The 20,668-nt window shown below is 42.3% G+C and overlaps 1 protein-coding gene across 3 annotated transcripts in view; it reads left to right on the top strand.

Annotated features, from left to right (window-relative positions):
- GLIS2 (GLIS family zinc finger 2) overlaps positions 1-20,668 on the top strand; it is a 207,762-nt gene that overhangs the window by 89,652 nt on the left and 97,442 nt on the right. Inside the window, exon 1 of one of the 3 annotated variants that reach the window (XM_033963758.1) lies at positions 15,505-15,548. The exons of the other annotated variants lie outside the window; for them this stretch is intronic. The gene's annotated coding sequence lies outside the window, so the exon portion shown is untranslated. Of the gene's footprint in view, positions 1-15,504; positions 15,549-20,668 lie in introns of those variants that run through there. 3 annotated transcript variants of the gene reach the window in all.

Below are 20,668 nucleotides of genomic sequence, written 5' to 3' on the forward strand. Positions count from 1 at the left end.
AAAGTCAAATTGTGAACAGATTGCAGAAGCCAGCAATGTCCTTGTTACCCAATCCTAGCCTTTGATTGGTAGCATAGAATGTTGCTATTCCTTGGGTTTTGGTCAGGTACTAGGGACTTAGATTGGCCACCTTGAGAACGGGCTACTGGGCTTGATGGACCTTTGGTCTGATCCAGTAAGGCTATTCTTATGTTCTTAAGTTCAAGGTTTGGTTCTTGGGCCTGTTCTTTTTAACATTTTTGTAAGCGATATTGCTGAAGATTTGCCTCTTTCCAGATGATACCAAAATCTGCAATAGAGTAGACACCCCTAATGGTGTGGAAAACATGAGGAAGGACCTAGTAAAGCTTGAGAAATAGTCTGAAATTTGGCAGCTAAGATTAAATGCTAAGAAATGCAAGGTCATGCATTTGGGCTGCAGAAGCCCAAGGGAATGGTACAGTTTAGCAGAGCTGTGGAGTTGGAAGCAATTTTTGGATTACTGGTGTCTGAGTCGGTGAAAGTGTGCCAACTCCAGCTCCTAATAGAGTTAAATGGTATGTTATGCAAATATAATGCTTACATTTCTTATTTCACAGATAATAATTTGATTAACACTTTTTTTCAGGATATGTTTTAGTTTTAGAATATACGTATTTTGATATCAAGTTCTTTGATTACAAAATGTAATACATTTTATGATCTTTATATTAGTGAAAGTGGCAAAGTTTGGCTCATCCCTGCCTCGTCCTCACAAACTCTGTCTGATCCCACCCACACAAACATCAAATAGTTATGATTTTATATTGAAATCATTTTATTAAAGTAGAAAAATAAACAATGTTCTGTATAACTGTCATTTTATAAATCACAAATACAGAACAAGAATCAAAAAAACTCCTCTCTCCCCTCCCCCCCCCCCCCACATATCCCCATCATTATTGAGACAACTGAACAAGTAAAATAGCTGCATAGAAAAATCATGCTAACAGAATATCTTAGTCACACAAAGAACACAAATGGCAAATCCATAATAGCTGACCAAAAATGATAAACATAAATTAAACCAAAATCCCAAGAAGCCACACCTTGCATGCAGTACAACATCTATATCAGTGGTCTCAAACTCAAGCCCTTTGCAGGGCCACATTTTGGATTTGTAGGTACTCGGAGGGCCTCAGAAAAAATAGTTAATGTCTTATTAAAGAATTACAACCTAACCACTGACTCTATAGATTTTCTAATCTTCCTTCAAATCAATCAACATATATATATCAATGAGAAGATTTTGTAAACACTTATAACAATAATTTCTCTCAGTGTACTCGCAGACCTCAGTGATACCGTCTGTATGCCACTAAGCTTTAGATCATACAGACATAGTCGGTATCCCTAATCGTCATTGGTCATGTTATTTATTTTATAATATTTTTGAAATTATTTTCAATAAATATATTTTAATAATAGATTACTCATCTTATCTCCTGCTACGCGGGTGGGGGTAAGCACTCCGACGTGGTCTACGTTTTGCCCATACGTGCTTTATCAAGGAAATCCCCCTGCAACATAAAATAAATATATATCAAAAAGATTAGTAAGATTCTATTTAGAATTTAAGGTTTAAGTTAAATACTCGTTCAAAAAACAGTTGATAAATACCTCAGTATTAGCAGTTCATGCTCCCCGCGTTAGAAGTTTAAATCGGGAAACATGGCCGTGGCGTTTTGGCATTTAAATAGCCCAACCCCTTTCATCCGGGGCATTGATTTAGCTGAGACGTAATGATCTCACAAAAAGCGTGAGAAAATCCCCTAGTGTTTTACCGGCCTATACAATCGTCATCCATTCTATATCGGCATTCAGACCCATAGGAATCACTGTATTCAAGTGAAAAATCCACTTTTGTTCCATATAGTTTAGTTTTTCTTTAAGATCGCCGCCCTCCCACTCTACATGAACCTGATCAATGACACGCCATTTAAAGGTCCGTGATCTTATGTTTCTTCTCCCTCCAATGTTGGACAACAGATATTTTCAACCTAGTACTTCACTCTCCCCCACCCAGTCAGGTTTCTGAGATATCCACAATGAAATGCGTGAGATAAATTTAAATGCCCCACTTCCATTGTATACAAATCTATTTATGCATATTCATTATGGGTATCCTGAAAACATAACTGGCCAGGTGTGTCCTGAGGACTGGGTTGAATTAGTGATGTTGGCTGTGGGATGGCAGTACTCATTGTAATTGTCCTCTGTTGTCATAGTGTGTAAGCTTTTGTGGGAGAGGTCATACTATAAGTACTTTGTGCAATTAGAAGACCTATAAGAAAAGACTTGAAGACCTGTGGTGAGACTGTGTGTGTGTGAGAGAGAAGCATGTATTGCTACCTTCTATGTGGTCAGACAACCCATTACGTGAGAATTTCTTGACATTAGTCCTAAATCTACTATCTCGCAACCTCAATTCATGTCCTCTACTTTTACCATTTTCCCATCTCTGGAAAAGGTTTGTTCTATATTAATACCTTTTAAGTATTTAAATGTCTGTATCATATCTCCCCTGTTCCTCTTCTCCTCAGGTCTTCCATTTTCTTCTCATACATCTTTTGGTGCAAGCCCCATACCATTTTTGTCACTTTCTTTTGGACCACTTCAAATCGTTTTACATCCTTAGCCAGTTATGGCCTAAAAAACCACCAGGCTTCTCTGCTCTTTATCACTTATAACCCCAATAATTCCAGTTGGGTTTCAGACTATATCTCTTCTGTTTCCATCAAGCCATGGAACCCTCTCCACAATGAGTTGTCCCACCCTTGCTCAGTTGTGCACATTAGGTTTACCTCTGTCATGGACATTTGCAAAGCTGCCACTTGGTCCTCTATGCACATGTTCATCAAGCGTTACTACTTAGAATTCACCTTGGTCAGAGTCACTGCATTTGGACTAGCAGTACACCTCAATCTCTTTGCCTAATAATTCCCTCCACCCAGCATTTGAGGGTCAGAGGCCTGAAACATACTCTATACGGAACTATTTTCCTCAGTGACCCTCAGCTAAGGAATCATGTTCCTCTGCTTGTCTGCAGAGAAAGTGGAGTTTCTCACCTGTAATGGAGGCCCTCTGTAGACATCCGAGAAATGTAGCCACACTTACCTGCCTTCCAAGCTCTCGACTTCCCAAATACCAGTTCATCTGCTTTGGCATGTCTGCTGTGGAACTGAATGAGGGGAGGAGGGATCTTTGCCAGCGTGAGAAGACTTTTATTGTACCTATTCTTCCTTTTGTTTTGTCTTACTCCTATATCCAGAGAAGAAGATGTCTTCTCCTTTTATTGATTGAGCAATTTTTTCCCCCTCACACCCCTATTTGGGCCCATGCTTGCTGCTGTCCTTTGTTTTTCCTTTTAAGTTAGCCTTTCATTCTTTGCGGGAGTGTGTGGAGCAGGGATTAGAGCTACAGCCTCAGCACCCTGAGATTGTGGGTTCAAATCCCTCACTGCTCTTTGTGACCCTGGGCAAGTCACTTAATCCCCTCATTGCCCCAGGTACACTAGATAGAGTTTGAGCCCACTGAGATAGATAGGGAAATATGATAAAGTACCTGAATGTAAACTACTTAAAATATAAGTGGTATAAAAATAATAAAATATAAATAAAACCTCTTTGCTTTTAGCATTTTTGAGACCTTCCAGAACCATATCAGTCTTTCTCTTTTTGTCTCTTTTAACTTGCCTTGTACAGAGATTTGTTGTTTTCACAGTGCTCCCCTTTATCACGGACCAAAATTCTTCCATATACTACTCATAAATAAGCTCTTGGCTTCCCAGTAGAAACTCCTCAGCCCTATCATTCATTGACTTGAAGCCACCCCTAGTTACCTCCCGTACGATGTCCCGCATTCCACTAAGGACCAAATCTAAAATAGTTCCCCCTCTTGCTGGTTCCCAGACCAGTTGCTCCAAGAAGCAGTCATTTATGACATCTAGGAATTTTACCTCCCTAGCATTCCCTGATATAGTCAATATTGGTGTAGTTGAAATCAAACAGTCACTGGAAGAGATAAATATAATCACCAAACACACAACTCTTCTTCCTTCTGCTGAGGTGGAAAACCACTAGTACACAACTGTGGTGGAGAAAAAGACCTTTCATTTAACCAAGGCACACATCAAACCAGCTGAAGCTGCAAAGCGAGTAAGCCCTTAGTTCATAATAGGTCACAAAAAACTCCACCACTAGCTTTAATGATCAAATTCCCCATCCAACAGCAGGAACACACAAGTAGACAAGTTCCTCAAATAAATGAGATGTGAAACAGTATCCGTGGAAGGGAGATACAATAGTTAAAGTTCAGTACATATAATAAACTTCGCACGCCTACTATGTAGAATACACAATGCACATTCCAAAAAAATGGCAACACAGTTCAAAAGTACTTAGCTTGAATAAACAGTCAATCCATAGCTGGGAAAAACATCCAAAAAACTGGAAACTCTTTGCTGTATTCAGCGGCTGTCCATACCACGAGTGAGTAGATCAACTGCACCGTGAAAATATGCAGAAGATAAGAGTTCTCTTATTTTTTCCACCACAGTTTGTATGCTAGTGGTTTTCCACTTCAGCAGAAGGAGATAAAGAGAGTTGTGTGTTTGGTAGTTGATATCACCCATTATTATACTGTTGCCCAATTTGCCAGCTTTCCTGATCTGTGAAATCATTTCTTCATCTGTCTGCTCATTCTGTCCAGGGGGATGGTAGTATAACCCCCCCCCCCCCAATATTATTCTTTCCTTCCCACGTGGAATTTCTATCCATATGGATTCCACACTGCTATCTGTGTTGCTCAGAATGTTTATTTTGTTTGATTCAATTCCCTCTTTAACATATACCGTGTTTCCCTGAAAATAAGACACTGTCTTATATTAATTTTGGGCCCAAAAAAGGCACTAGGTCTTATTTTCGGGGAGGTCTTATTTTTTTCATGTACAATGATTATCTCTCCCTTCCTCTCCTCCACTCCAATTCTTCCTATTTCCTTTCTCTCCCCAACATGTGCAGCATCTTTCCTCCCCTCTCACCCATCCCCTTGTGCAGTATCTTTCTATCCTTCCCATACCCCTGTGCAGCAGAACCCTTGCAGCCTATATCCCTCCCTTCCCTCGTGCAGCAGAACCCTTGCAGCTTCTATCCCTCCCTTCCCTTGTGCAGCAGAACCCTTGCAGCTTCTATCCCCCCTCCTTCTCATTTCTTGTGCAGCAGAACCCTTGCAGATTAAATCCCTCCCATCCTCCCGTGGAGCATTTTTTAATCCCACACATCCCCCCACCGCCGCCGCGCACCTCCCTCTCCCTGCTGACCTTTTCATCTCTCCTACCCATCCGAACCCCAACCACGAGACTGAAATACAGTACCTTATAACAAACTGCATCGTTGGCAGCAAAGGCCTCATCGCTGCTTTCTCACGCCCGGGTGTTCCTCTGCCGCGTTGCTGATGACCTACCCCGAAAATCATGCTAGGGCTTATTTTAGGGGAAACCCGGTAGCACAACCCCCCCTCCAATTCGATCTACTGTATCATTGTGATATAATATGTACCCAGGTAATACAGTGTCCCATTGATTGTCCTCCTTCCATCAGGTGTCTGAGATGCCTATTATATCTCCTCATCTTTCAGTGTTATATGCTCTAACTCTCCTACTTTATTTTTCAGACTTCTCACATTTATATACAGACACTTCAAATTGTTTTTTTCCTTGTCTGCTGAGAAGATGACAGGGATAACTTCACATTTTTACTCTGCCTCCCTCTTAAGCACTCTTGGCTTTCTTTCATCACTTAGTCTGCCTATCCCATATTCCTTGGTATCTGGCTTCCTTTGTTTTTATGTCTTGGTGAAATCTTTAACCTTGCTCTTTGCTTAAGTCACCAAGGTTTTCTGGAAAGTGATCTAAGTGACTGTGCAGAACTCATGTTACAGCCAAGCCTGTTGAAATGAAAGGGCATATCCTCTACTAATTATGTGTAGTTGTCTGCCTTCTTGTTGCTAAGAAAGTTTTTCACAACAAGAATAAATGAAGACCAGGCACATGATTTGATTTCATTCACTGTGGATCGTTTATAAGTTGTCTGATCTGTGGACCATCGAAAATTTTTCCATGCTAATTCAAGGTAACATGCTATGCTATGTATGCTATGTATTCAATGCACAAATTGTCTTTATTCAAAGCCTTTACAAATTGTTTAATCAGGCCTAGCTTTATATGTAGTGGTGGCAGTATGATTTCTATCTCGTGCTACCAAAGGTTCATTTTGCCCTCCAACCACCATATATTCCCTCGGAGTTAAATCTTTTTTGCCCAGTGTTCATGTTTGTTCACACTACACAGGAAAAATATTTATAACAAAAAGTCAGTCCAAATATATGTATGAAGTCAAAACAAGACCTGACTATACTGAAACCTAGTGCTGAGAGAGTGAAGATGCTTTATAAGGTATGCTCAGAGAAGTGAAACTCTGAAGAGGGGGTGAAAACCCTCTCTTAGGGTAAGAGTTTACCATCCAGTCATTGCATAGGTAGTTCAACGTCACTCTCTGAGAACTAGTAAGTAAAAATATGAAAAAAAAATTTATTTTCAATACTATATCAATATGATGTAAATTCAAAAATTCTGATATGTGATAAATCTCACTGGATCATAAGTATACTTGTTTTTTAGAAATAAACTTACGTCTCTGGGGGTCTCGACGTGACCCCGTTTCGTGGTCTGCTTCAGGAGACCCAACAATCTTTAAAGCACACTGTAGGCTGTAATGAGCTGTAATAAGCTGTGAAGCATTTCAATGAGAAAATCGTTTGCAGGATCAATGAGATGATCTGAAATACAAAAGTTTCTATCAGTGCATAGCACAGGCAGTACTATAAAACAGCTGTGCTATGAACAAGTCAAAGCTTACTGACTAAAATGGCAAAAGGAAGACACAAAACTGTAAATTCAAGGACATACCGATTGCAGGAGGTATTCAAAGATTCCAGGCAACAAAGGACGCTGCCGATCCCGCCAAAATTTAACCCGATGCGAGAGGGGGGAGGGGAACCTCCGTGCAGCGACACGATGACGTCATCATGTCGGCACATGAAGGAGAATGATGAAAATAAATGAGCCTCTGTCAAAGTAAAAAACATTGAAAATACATGCATACTAAAATTAAAGAAAAGCAATTCATTCTATTTCGTTGTTCAGCCCATGCGGGGATAGTGTGTTCAGCTCATATATCCATTTTTGCTCTCTTCTCCAGAGCAGCTTAGCCACATCACCTCCCCTTGTGGTCGATATGGTGTCAATTACTGAGTATCTCAGGTCAGACGGGTCATGCTGGAATTGAAGCCAATGGGAGACCAAAGGGGCTTCTTGTATGTTAGTTCTCTCTCAGCACTAGGTTTCAGTATAGTCAGGCAGTGTTCATGTTTGGCATATCTACTATCCCATAACCATATCTAAGAAACTAGAGCTGATGCGGTCTATCCAATGCAATTTTCTGAATCAATGTCCCAAATAATTCCATGAACAGGTCAAGAAACCCAAGGCACCAAGAAAAAACATTTTTTTGTTGGCCTGTGTAATCCACAGTCCACATTTCTGAATGCAATTTCTTCAAGAATTCAACATGGCCAGTTTTTCATGGCAGTTAGGGTCAGGGTTCTGTACAGTCGGCTCCTCAAACTACTGAAAATAGCTTTTCCCTGTTTGTGTGACAAGATGACATACCCATAGGAAAAAGAAGGAAGACAACTTAAGGAGAGTTCCATTCCATCAGGAATATTAACAGCAGGTTTAGGCAAAAAAAAATAAAATAGAAAATCAGGGGTTTTATGGCCATGGTAAAAATAGCCCTAGCATGTGGGAAAGACTCCTGTAAGGGCATGCTAAGGCTATTCTTTACCTCAGATTAGTAAAGAGACCACTTAGTAACCCCATGGATGACATTTTAAAGGAAAGCCAAACACGGAGTTAAAAAATTGATAGACTACGGTTTTCTCATTTTTTTTTTTTTATTCACCTTATGATTTTGTTGTTAGATTAAAATCACATGCAGGCAGGACCTCCCTTGTGCACAGCATGCTGGTGATTCCTCTTACTGTATCTGAATCCATCCTTTTTCCCTTCACTGGAGGTCTTTATAATATTCCCAGTCTTCCAGATGTTTACTGACACATTTTACTGTTGCTGTTTAGTGCACAGCTGGACTAAATTGTGCTGTACATCAAAATGTACTTCCCAGCTCTCACGTGCAGAGCTTAAGCCCCTGGCACTGGAGATGCAGTCCTGCCACTAATGATGTTTTACTGACTTTAAATTGGACATTTTTATGGATGTGACATTTTTTGTTTGTTTGTTTGTGTGTGCGCGCGTTTTAGCCGGCTGTAAGTAAATTTACTGTCAGTAGGCAGCACTGGGATAAAAGGCACATCAAGGTTCCAGGAGAGAGCCAGGACACGTAGTGACATGCCAAATTTCACTCATATTTTACTACATGTCTTTGTTTTCATAATTGTAGAAAGTACTACAGCATAATAGTTTAGGGGTCCTTTTACTAAGGGGTGTTAGCCGTTTTAGCGCGCATTAAATGCTAATGTGTCCATAGGATATAATGGAAGCGTTAGAATTTAGCACGCGCTAAAACGGCTAGCGCACCTTAGTAAAAGGACCCCTTAGTGACTTACAATCCACCTCTGATAGTGTCCTTTACTCCCAGACATAAAGGTTATGAATATGAGAAAACAGTTGTCGTGGTAACTGTATTACAAAGGTGTTCTGACATCTCCATATCAAAACGGGATTGTATTAACTATTATTTAGACATAAAGGGCACCCTCAGCATCATGTGGCTGGATTTATAGTGTATTTATAGTGTATTCTCCCTCCCCACACTCATTTAGGGACACCCAGAGTCCATGATGATAAACTCTCTTTCGGCAAACAAATCAGTTCTGTGGTTCGGAAATGTTTTACAAACATTTTGTTCTCTTTATTCTCTCTTGGACATCAAATCTCTCAATATCCTTATCTATTCATTGGTAATTTCTCATTTAGATTACTGTAATTCACTTTATTAAGGAATCACATAGTAGGAATTCAGAAGGCTTCAGATTATACAGAATATAGCTGTTAAAATTATATATAAAGCAAAAAAAATATGATCATGTTACCCCCTCTCTTAAAAAAATCACTCATTGGCTACCCATTGGATTACATTTAAAATATTATTCCTTACCTTTAAGGCAGGGGTGCCCACACTTTTTGGGCTTGTGAGCTACTTTTAAAATGACCAAGTCAAAATGATCTACCAACAATAAAATTTTTAAAAAACCACAAAGCACACTGTACGCATAGAAAATGTTAATTATCATTCCTATTCCGGGATTTTTTCAGAGGTCAAAGCAGATGACTCTATGCACTGTCACCTCAGTAACAACCATACAAAAATAGACAAAATACCCCCTCCCTTTTTACTAAACCACAATAGCAGTTTTTAGCACAGGGAGCTGCGCTGAATGCCCAGCGCTGCTCTCGACGCTCATAGGCTCCCTTCGCTAAAAACCACTATTGCGGTTTAGTAAAAGGGGACTATAGTGTAAAATATAGACAGCAGATATAAATTCAGACACATTTTGATTACTAAATTTAAAATAAAATCATTTTTCCTACCTTGTTGTCTGGTGATTTCATGAGTCTCTGGTTGCACTTTCTTCTTCTGACTGTGCATCCAGTCTTTCTTCCCTTCTTTCAGCCAGGGACCCTCAGCCACAAGAGGGCATCCGCTTAAACTCAGGGGAGGGAAATTTCAGGGCGACACCAGAAAGTATTACTTCACTGAAAGAGTGGTTGAACACTGGAACAAGCTTCTGATACAGGTGATCGAGGCCAAAAGCGTTCCAGAATTTAAGGGTAAATGGGATGCCCATGTGGGATCCCTGAGAGGGTGAAGTTACGGATGGGTCAGTTAGAGCGGGGGCTCTAGAACAGACTTAGGGGGTGGGTCTGTGGAGTGGGCAGACTTGATGGGCTATGGCCTTATCTGCCATCATTTTCTATGTTTCTATGTATGCTTCCTCTTCTACAGACCTCATTCCCTCCCCCAACTTTTTCTTCCTCTCTCTCTGCCTCCCTTTCTTTTTTTCTCTCTTCATGCCCCTTTCTTTTTTACTGTTTCTCTTTTTTCCTTCTGTCTCCCTGCCTGCCCTCTTTCTTTCTTTCTCCCTGCCCTCCCCCAAGCCACTGCCGCTGCCATCGGGGAACAGGCCCCCAAGCCGCCGCTATCCAATAACAGGCCCCAAAGCTTCCACCGTCCCAAGCTCTCCCTGCTTCCTCTCCCCGATGTCAATTCTGCTGTCGGAGAGGAAATTCCAGCCCAGCCAGGCAGTGATTGGCTCGCCAGAACTTCCTCTTCGATGGCAGTATTGACTTTGGGAAGAGGAAGGCTGATTGGCCCGGTAGATCGCCAAGACAAAGTGAGTCTATCACAGAGCCCGGGATGGGCTCCGCTATCGACTCACTTTGCCTTGGCGATCTACCGGTCGATCACGGTCGACCTATTGGGCACCCTTGCTTTAAGGTAAAAGCAGTCCATTCGCCGACATTTATAGTTCCATACACAACCCCAAGGTTATTCCAACTCAGCAAAACCTTTCAGTTCCCTCTATTCGCCAGATAGGCTATGACACGACTCGTAAAACAATGTTTTCGGTCATAGCACCCACATTCCCTCCCTTAAAAATTTTCTTTTTAAAGACGCCTTTGAAGTATATGTCCAGACTTTGATTTCAGCATCATATCATCTCTTCTGTTTTCCCTTTTGTTTTTACCTCTTCCCTGACCTTTTATTTTATTTGTATATAATGTAACCCTTACTATCTTCCTTTTGTATCCCCATTATTTTAAATAGTCTGTGTTAATATCCCTTTATATTTATACTTTAGCTAAATTTTATGTAAACCACTTAGGCTGTCCATTTAAGCGGTACATCAAATTGAAATAAAACTTGAAAACATGTGATTGCATGATGAATTATCCCTGCTAACGCTTGTTCAGGGGCTGCCAGAGTCCAAGTCACTGTGTGTTGAATGTATTGTGTATTCATTCTCCCTCCTCAAACTCATTCAGGATCACCCAGAGTCTATGTGGCAGTGTGTTGGATGTACGATGCATTCTCCCTCCACAAATTTATTCAGGGACAACCAGAGTCCATGTCGCTGTGTGTTGGATGTACGGTATATTCTCCTTCTTCAAATGCATTCAGGGACTCAGAGTCAATGTTCCCTCTAAGAACTGAGCTGATATGAGCACCAAATGTTTCTTTGCAAGAAAACATTTTCAGCTACATTACCCAGTGAGTGCTACTCTATTAATCTATTTATATACAATGAGCTGAAATCTCATGTATTAGATGAAATGTATTGATATTTCCATTTTCAGATGTCACATACCACTTTAACATACAAGCAAGGATACATTTGCACACAGTTTTGGATCATCACTGCTGTGTTATGTCTCTAACTCGGCTGAGTTTGGCTGTCGGTGGGTGAGACTGGGGGTAATTCCAGTGCAATGAGGGATTACTGTTTGGAGTAAGAAACTGTCGAATCAGTTGATGAAGAGCTAGAGACATATGTCCTTGCTTGTATACTGAAGCAGTAAATGACATACCTGCCTTATAATAAAAGGCCCAGATTCTCTATATGGCGCTGATATCGTCGGCTGCCTAAAAGGCAACCGCCAATTGCATGTCAATCACACAGCTGTGCCCTATAGAGAATTGCGCCTCCGTGAAAGGTGCTGGTATAAATAATTAATTATGGAGCATATATGGTTGGGCAGACTGGACCATTTGGGTCTTTATATGCTGTCATTTACTATGTTACTATGAAATGTAGACCAGGGTTTTCCGGGCCTAAATTTCTGGCACCTATCTTTGTCATGAATTGTGCAACATAGGTGCTTTAGGCTGCCTAATGCCACTTCCGGAGTTAGCCACGCTCATAGTGACGTTCAGCGGCCTAAAGCGCCTACAATATGACAAAGCAGCAGGTTGTGTGTTTCTACCAGAACCACGCAAACAGAAGTTAACCAGTCAGATTTTGAACATTCTGCTGATGCAAGCGCCTATAGCATGGCACTATCTGCAGGTGCTGGGTTCAATGATAGCATCCAGAGAAATCATCTGTTGGGCGAAGGCTCATCTATGCCTGCTACAGAATATGTTGTTGTCCTGTTGGTCTCCGCAGAAGAATTCTCTCCAAATGCCTTTGTCCTGGAGAAGCATGGCATAGTTTGCATTGGTGGCTACAACTAGAGTCGCTGGCCAAAGGCCTACCTCTCCACATATCCTCCTGGATGATTCTGATAACAGATACCAGCCTATATGGCTGGGAAGGCCATTGTGAGAGTTGCCTAGTCCAGGGATGTTGGTTGACCTCCCAGAGGAAATGGTCTATAAACAGACTGGAGCTGAGGGCCATCCATTTGGCACTGCGGATGTTGCAGAGCACCTTGGAAGGCAAAGTGGTCAGGGTCTTCTCAGACAATGCCACAGCAATGGCATATGTCAATAGACAAGGAGGTACCAAGAATGCTCTGTTGAAACTAGAGGCCCGATTGCTGTTTCATTGGGTGGAGGTCCACCTACAGGCACTGTCGGCAGCACATGTAGCGGGAGTGGACAATGTGCAGGCAGACTATCTCTCAGATGACAGACCCTGGACTGAGGGGAGTGGTCACTGTCCCAGAAGGCCTTCGACAGCATTGTTCATCGATGAGGAGTGTCTTATGTTCAATCTGATGGTGTCAGTCAATAACATAAGAGTTTTGCGTTTCTTCAGCTGAAGATGCAAGCCCAGAAGTGTTGGAATGGATGCTGTAGTACAATTGTGGCCAGAAAAGGATCTATTTAACGCATTTCCTCCATGGCCCATGGCAGGTGGGGGGTCATTCGTAGAATTGTGAGCCACCCAGGATTAGTAATCCTGGTTGTCCCAAATTGGCTGTTTTGGCACTGGTACGCAGATCTAATTTGATTACAAAGAGACAGGTGTCCCAGATTGCCACTTCATCTGCTCTCACAGGAACTGGAGGGCAGTCCAGAGCAGGAGGTGGAGCTGAAGAAAATTTTAATTCCTCCTACACAAACTTGTGGGTGGGGATACATAACCCACTTGTCAAGACTCCTGTACCCTTCTACCAGAAAAAAAGATTATCAAGGTAAGAACCTAATTTTAAGAACATAAGAATTGCCGCTGCTGGGTCAGAGCAGTGGTCCATCGTGCCCAGCAGTCAGCTCACACAGCAGCCCTCTGGTCAAAGACCAGCACCCTAACTGAGACTAGCCCTACCTGCGTACGTTCTGGTTCAGCAGGAACTTGTCTAACTTTGTCTTGAATCCCTGGAGGGTGTTTTCCCCTATGACAGACTCCGGAAGAGCGTTCCAGTTTTCTTCCACTCTCTGGATGAAGAACTTCCTTACGTTCGTATGAAATCTATCCCCTTTCAGTTTTAGAGATTGCCCTCTTGTTCTCCCTACCTTGGAGAGGCTGAACAACCTGTCCTTATGTTTCAATCATGTCCCCTCTCAATCTCCTCTTTTCGAGGGAGAAAAGGCCCAGTTTCTCTAATCTTTCACTGTATGTTAACTCTTCAAGCCCCTTAACCATTTTAGTCGCTCTTTTCTGGACCCTTTCGAGAAGTACCGTGTCCTTCGTGTACAGCGACCAGTGCTGTACGCAGTACTCCAGGTGAAGGCGCACCATGGTCCGGCATGATAACCTTCTCCAATTTGTTCGTGATCCTCTTCGTTATCATTCCTAGCATTCTTTTTGCTGCCGCTGCAACCTTCTTCGCCACATCACATCTTTTTTTTTTATGACCCAGCTAGACATTTTGTCCAGCTAGATGTCTTAATTTTTTTTCCATTATAAAAAAAAGTCCAAATTTAAAAACGTCCAAAACAAGCCATTTGAATGTAAGAAGTGCCAGCATTTTTAATGGATTGGCCATGCAGATATGCCAGCAGAACAGTGGGGCACCTTAGGGGCACTTCTGTGAACATCACATTAAGGGTGCTAGGTACACATCTCACCATCTCACCGACCTATCTCCTACCCCAATAGCCCTTATGCCTGCAAGTGTCAACTACATGGCAGTACAGTGGGTTTTTGGTTGGGTTTGGTGGGCTCACACTAGTAGGGTGGCAGCTGGATTTATGTTAAATCTTTGTTATTGAAAATTCAATAAACATTCAAGTAAACAACAGAATGTATCTGTTCCATATTTATTTTTTAAAACAATAAAAAAATCCTATATGTATCCCCTTCCCAAACCTGTACCCTACCCCCCCCTTAACATGGTAAGTTACTGACAAACAATTTTTACTAGAATGTTAAAAAGCCAAACAGCAGCAAAATACATGATTCTAAAAGGCATCACAATCAAATAACAGAATGACAGCCCCCCAAAAAACAGGTAATAGACAATGAGTAACCCAGAGTCCCCTTTTCCCCTACCTCCGATCACCCACCCAGGTTAGTGCAGCTGGGTTTAAACCACATGGGTGAAACCACTACATGCCCTGGGATTGGTAGCATGGAATGTTGCTACTGTTTGCATTTCTTCCGGATACTGTAACCTGAATTGTTCACTGTTGGAAACAGAATACAGAGCTAGATGGACCATTAGTCTGACCAAGATAGCTATTCTTATGTTCTTATTCTCTCTGCTCAAAGTCATTTGAGGGCACCCAAAGTCCATGTCACTGTGAAATGGAATGATGCATTCTCCCTGTTGACATTCAGAGGCACCCGGAGTCCATATTACTGTGTTCTAGATATATAGTGTATTCTTGCTCAAGCTAACTCGGGCACAGCCAAAATGAACCTTTCTCTTTTTGACAAATGATCTGTAGACTTCTATCTTGCCTTTGTTAGGAGTGTTTGCATTTGTCTGTGCCTGTTCCTGACAATGTGTGAGTGAGGATGTTTGTTTTGGGGTTTTTTTAATATAAAAATCTTTCTCATCTTAATTTTTGCTTCCTGTCTACTACTCAGTATTTCCTCTATTGCTTTAAAGCTGTTATTTCTATTCTTTGTCTTTCCATCATTCATTTTTAAATTGTTTTTTCCTTTCTCTGTCCAGTCTTTCTTTCTCCCTCTTTGCCACTCTCCTCCCCTTGAATTGCTTCCTTGCGCAGCTGGAGAGAAGGCTGTGGTTGTTCCTGACCACCTTGCGTGCCTGGGAGCTGACACAGCTCTGTCACTAGGCGCTCTCCTGCTCTCTTGCCCAGGGATGAAAGCCTCACTATGTCTGGGAGGAACCGCGCTCTCTGGCTCAGCCAAAAACCTCAGGATAGCTTTTCCTCTCTGTCTCCCTCTCTAAAAGGGTGGAGACACTTGGCTCATTTCAGGATCTGTGTGTCGTCGTCGTCCCCCACCCCCCATCTGCATGCACAGTGTTCTGCAGCACTTTCACACGGCCTCAGGAAAGCTGGAGCAGGACAGATGCTTACCCAGGAAAAGGAGAGGTAACTGCAGCTGGCCAGCCAGGCTGTCAGGTTTTAGCAGGGAGTGGGGGTGGGGAGAGAGTGAACAGAAAGAGAGGAAGTAGTGATTGGGGAGCTTGGTAGAGAGAGAGTGGAAGGGAAGATGGATGCTGGGGAGTAATAGTAGAAAGAAGGAGAGAGGTTTTGAAAAATGGCATGGTGGAAGGAAATATAAGGGAGGAAGGATGGAATATAGAGGGCAGATGAGCTGATGGGTCATTGATCGTTTTTTTCCAGTTCTTACTCCAAAGCCTTTTGAAATTTGTAGTTTCTCTGCTAGCAGCACAAGCAGTCCCCATTCTTACATGTATTCAGCATTGCTTGCTGTCTAGTGAAGCACTGAATATATTAGGGATGGACTGTAGTTTGAAATAAAATGTATTTTTATTGGGATCTATTAACTGCCCTTTTCATGAAGAGATTCACCCAAAGCGTTTTACGATATATTGATTAGTAATCAGGGAAAATATCTATCCTGGCAGGCTCACAATCGAACTGTGATACCTGGGACAATGGAGGGTTAAGTGACTTGCCCAGAGTCACAGGGAGTAGGCAGCAGCACTAACCACTAGGCCACTCCGCCTTCTTTGCACCTACTTTTCCTCACAGGTGCATGCGCTATCATACCTGGCTGACGGCAAAACCAGGAAGTAGGGCTTTAATAATGCTATTTTAGGGGGAAGGGGTAAAACACGGACCTGACGGACCTCGCGGATCTAAACCCGTACGGCCTTAAAAATCTGAGGTCCGTGTCGGTCCGTGTCCCTGCCGCTTGTAGTTTCTGTCGCTGACAGACCTTGATGAGATTTTAGCGCTGACGGATCCGTCTCAGCATAGGGAGGGAAAAGTGTTAGGATCCGTCAGCGCTAAAAATCTTTTCGAGGTCTGTCAGAGCCAGAGACTAGTGCTGGAGCGGCAGAGCAGAAGCCAAGAGAGCGGGGACATAGGTTTTGGACGTGCGTTATGGAAAAGAAGTCTCCAAAGTCCAGCACTAGTCTCTGGCTCTGACAGACCTCGAAGAGATTTTTAGCGCTGACGGATCCTAACACTTTTCCCTCCCTATGCTGAGACGGATCCGTCAGCGCTCAAATCTCATCAAGGTCTGTCATCGACAGAAACTACAAGCGGCACGGACCGACATGGACCTCAGATTTTTAAGGCCGTACGGGTTTAGATCCGCGAGGTCCATCAGGTTTGTGAGGTCCGCGTTTTACCCCTTCCCTATTTTAGGTCCTCTGCAAATATACATTTGAGGGTCCTCACCCTAGATCCCCATTCACTTTCTCCTCACCTATGGAGCCACATTCGCCTTTTTCCTGCCTAGCTCCCAGGGGTCTCCCTTCATGGATTTTATTTTCAGGGTGCCTTTTATACCTGTCCTCCCCCTCCCCGAGTTCATCTCTTCTAAAGTAGAGTGCAATAACACCTAGTGTCCGTAGCAGCAAGTTGAGCACCGGCGAAGCCTGGGTTCAAATCCCACTTCTTCCACTAACATCTGATGTGATCTTGTGCAAGTCACTTTGAGGACAATTCTATACCTGGATGATGCGAGTTAGGTATTATGTTACGTAACCAAGAATAAGTGAAAGGTCTAGGTCTTTCCTATACTTTATGGAGTTTTTTTTCTTTTGCCAATCAACATTGTTTTTAACGTAAAACTGCTGAGAACTATTGTAAACTTCGGCAGGATATCAAATTTTAATAAACATAAACATATAATGACATTTATTATAGAAAACTAGCAGCCAATAATAGACCAGATATTCAATGCCAGTCATGGAAAACAGCCCTCGGTGAATATCCAGTCTCGGTGCCGACCACGGGAGTCAACCTGGCTAACTCCCAAAGTCTGAATATTGGGCCCTGTGGCATTGATTCTGTAAACAGCGCCTAAAAGCTAGGCACCATTTGGTACAGTTGTCAATCAGCCGCTAAGCATCTTATATAGAATCGCGCGCTAAGCATCTTATATAGAATCGCGCGCTAAGCATCTTATATAGAATCGCGCTTAGCGGCGCCTAACCCAATTTAGGTGACAGTAGGAAGCATCATGTTAGGCACGGGTATATTATGCCAGGGTTTTCCTGTCCTAAGTTACCGGCATCTAACACAGACACCTGCCGACGCCCAGGTTATTGCACACCCAAACTCCGCCCCCTAACCACGCCCACTTTGTGAGTGGGTGTGCATAGTTGACTCAGTGTAGGCATCAGTAGATGCCACAACAATTTGCATGTGAACCTTTAATGTTTTTTTAAAAATTGTTTTATAATTGGCTTTCAATGGCCTTTTCAATTATTATGCCATTTAAGCCAATTAAACAATTTTGATTTTCATGCACAAATCAGCTAGGTGTCGCCAATCTAGGCACCATTTGCCTACATTTAGGCACGCCCATTTACTTTATGTCGATAACGAGATGTAAATGCATAAACCCCCTTACATTTATGCTTTAACCAAGTTGTATGTGTCATTTATATAAAAGCACCGAGCATTCACATATGTGGCAATTGTGCATATCAGCTTACCATCCATCCACTATGTCTTTTCTCTGCGTCTTCCATTTGCTGTTACTGTGCCTCTCCCTTCACCCCCCCCCCCCAATTGGTCTAGCACTCATCTTCCCTCCCCTCCCCCATAGTCTGGCATCTGAAGAAGCCCTTTCTGGAAACGTCAATCGCTCCTCCTAAACTTACTTGCTCCACTTCATCACTGACGCTGAAACCGTGGATTGAAGACAAAGTTTTATTTTATTTTTCTTTCCAGCTTATGATTTATCTTTAATCTTATCTATTGTTTTGCCTTTTGTCTTTGTTTTGTTCTATTTCTATCATTTAAATTTCTCCAGAATTCTACTGTGCAACGGCTCCCCCTTCTGCTTCTATTCCTTTCTCTCCTCTCTTCTACCTTCCAAAGTATTTAGATCAATGCTGTCTTGTTAAAATGTTTATTTTATTTTTATTTTTCCTCTAACTCTACTTTTCACTTCTCTATTACCCTCCAGGTACTTTAGTTAGATTGTGAGCCTTCGGGACAGTAAGGGAATTTTTCAAGTACCTTTCTTATTTCTAATCTTAATGTATATTTTCTGTAAACCGCTTAGAACCTAACGGATGTAGCGGTATATAAGAAATAAATTACATTACATTACATTACATCTGTCTTCTTCCCACTCTGTCTTCCACATTTCCCTTCAGGGTCTGTTCCTCTCCACCCTCCTTCAATGTCTGTTCTATTCCTTTCCACCACCACCCTTCCCTCCCTCCTTTACCATCTGTTCCTTTCTAATAGTCTTTAATTTTAGCACACAAATGGTGCTTACATTTAGGCATTAAGGCCCGGATTCTCTAAACGGCACCCTTTTCAGTAGCCGCCTTAAAATTGCCCGCCAGTTGTGTGTCAATCACGCGATGGCGCCGTTTAGAGAATCGCATCTTCGGGAAAGGTAGGCGCCGGAAATGTAGACCAGGGTTTCCAAGACCTACGTTTCCGGCGCCTACCTTTGACGTGACTCGCACCTTCGTAGGCGCTTTACGTCTCTGAGAGTTCTTCTTCAAGCTGGATTCCCCATTGAGATGAGTCCTTTTTATTTATTTTCTGCAAAGACTGTGCAGTTACCCTGTTATTCTGACTGTGTTAGTGCTTTATTCTAAACAAATTTTTACTTGTATTTAATCACTAAGGATTCCTTTTACAAAGGTGTGTTAGAGCCTTAACGCGCGGAATAGCATGCGCAAAATGCCCCGCACGCTAGCCACTACCACCTCCTCTTGAGCAAGCGGTAGTTTTTCAGGTAGCGCGCACTAATCCGGTGCGTGCGCTAAAAACGCTAGCGCACCTTAGTAAAAGGAGCCCTAAGTGTGTTTGCACTATTTATTTGATTTTCACCTCGCATGTGAAGACTCTATGATGGTGTGGTGCGCTGGTTTGTTACCCGCGCATGAGTTGTAGGATTGAACGTGTTACGTTTGCTTGCCTTATCAATCCACACTGAGGTCTTCTCACTAAATTATTGATTATTTTTCTTACTTATCATTGTTCACAGTATATGCGCTTCACAGCTGCAAAACAGTGATATCCTAGAACTTTTTTGTCACGTTTTCTGAGCTGTTCTAGTGGCTTTTTTGGGGTTTTACTTTTTTAATGTCACGTCCGGCATTAGCCACACCTACAGTGGCATTAGGCGCCATAAAACGCCTAAGTAGGTGTATTTCCGGTGTCATTCTTTTAGGCACTGGAAGGGCACCTACCAGCATCTAAGTTAAGGCGCCATTTATAAAATATGGACCTAAAGTTATGGAATGAGAGGGTTTGCCCTCTGTTGCCTCAAGTACAAACCCTGTGGGGCATGGAGCTCCCAACTGTACCTTGAATTTTTATGTTGCCTTAAACTTGAAAAAGTGAATATATCCAGATCCAGTGCTTACAAGCCCCATCTCCCATCCAGGATCAGTAGGTATCTCTGTGTGGCTTGTGAGGGCCTGTATATTTAATCCTTGCATTTGCTCGTATCCCACTATTGCAGCTTTATAGATGAGCTAGGGCCAAAGACTGAGAAGGGAGTGTGTAAAGGGGAGGGGGAGAGAGAGTAGATGCAGGCCAGTAAGCCGTGAGGGAAGGAATTTGAGCCAGATGGAAGGGGAAGGGGAGTAAAACAGGTTTACTGGCAATTATATTGATGAATTAAAGAATCTGCCAGTCACTCACTTCCCTTAAAGTATCTGGCTTCGGTGGTAATTTTCTACCAGGTCATGCCAGGTTACCAATCTGGAATATTTTGGAATTTTCATTTTTGCCCCCATTGTAACCTATTGTCCCTATGTTAGTACTCTTAATGGTTAGTGAGTTCATTGGTCTGAGAACCAGCTGAGTTTGATTCCCACTGCAACTCCTTGTCACTCTAGGCAAGTGACTTAACTCTTCATTGTCCCAGATACAAAATGAGGTACCTGTTTATTAAATGTAAACTGCTTTGATTGTAACCATAGAAAGGCGTTATATCAAATCTAACTAACAGAGGTACCTAACCTACTTGACAGAGTTGGCCACCCTACTCCAGGGTGCCTCCAACAAGATATTCCACCAGAAATCTTTTCAACTTA

Source organism: Geotrypetes seraphini, chromosome 11 (genome assembly GCF_902459505.1).
Source record: "Geotrypetes seraphini chromosome 11, aGeoSer1.1, whole genome shotgun sequence".
Taxonomy (NCBI): domain Eukaryota; kingdom Metazoa; phylum Chordata; class Amphibia; order Gymnophiona; family Dermophiidae; genus Geotrypetes; species Geotrypetes seraphini.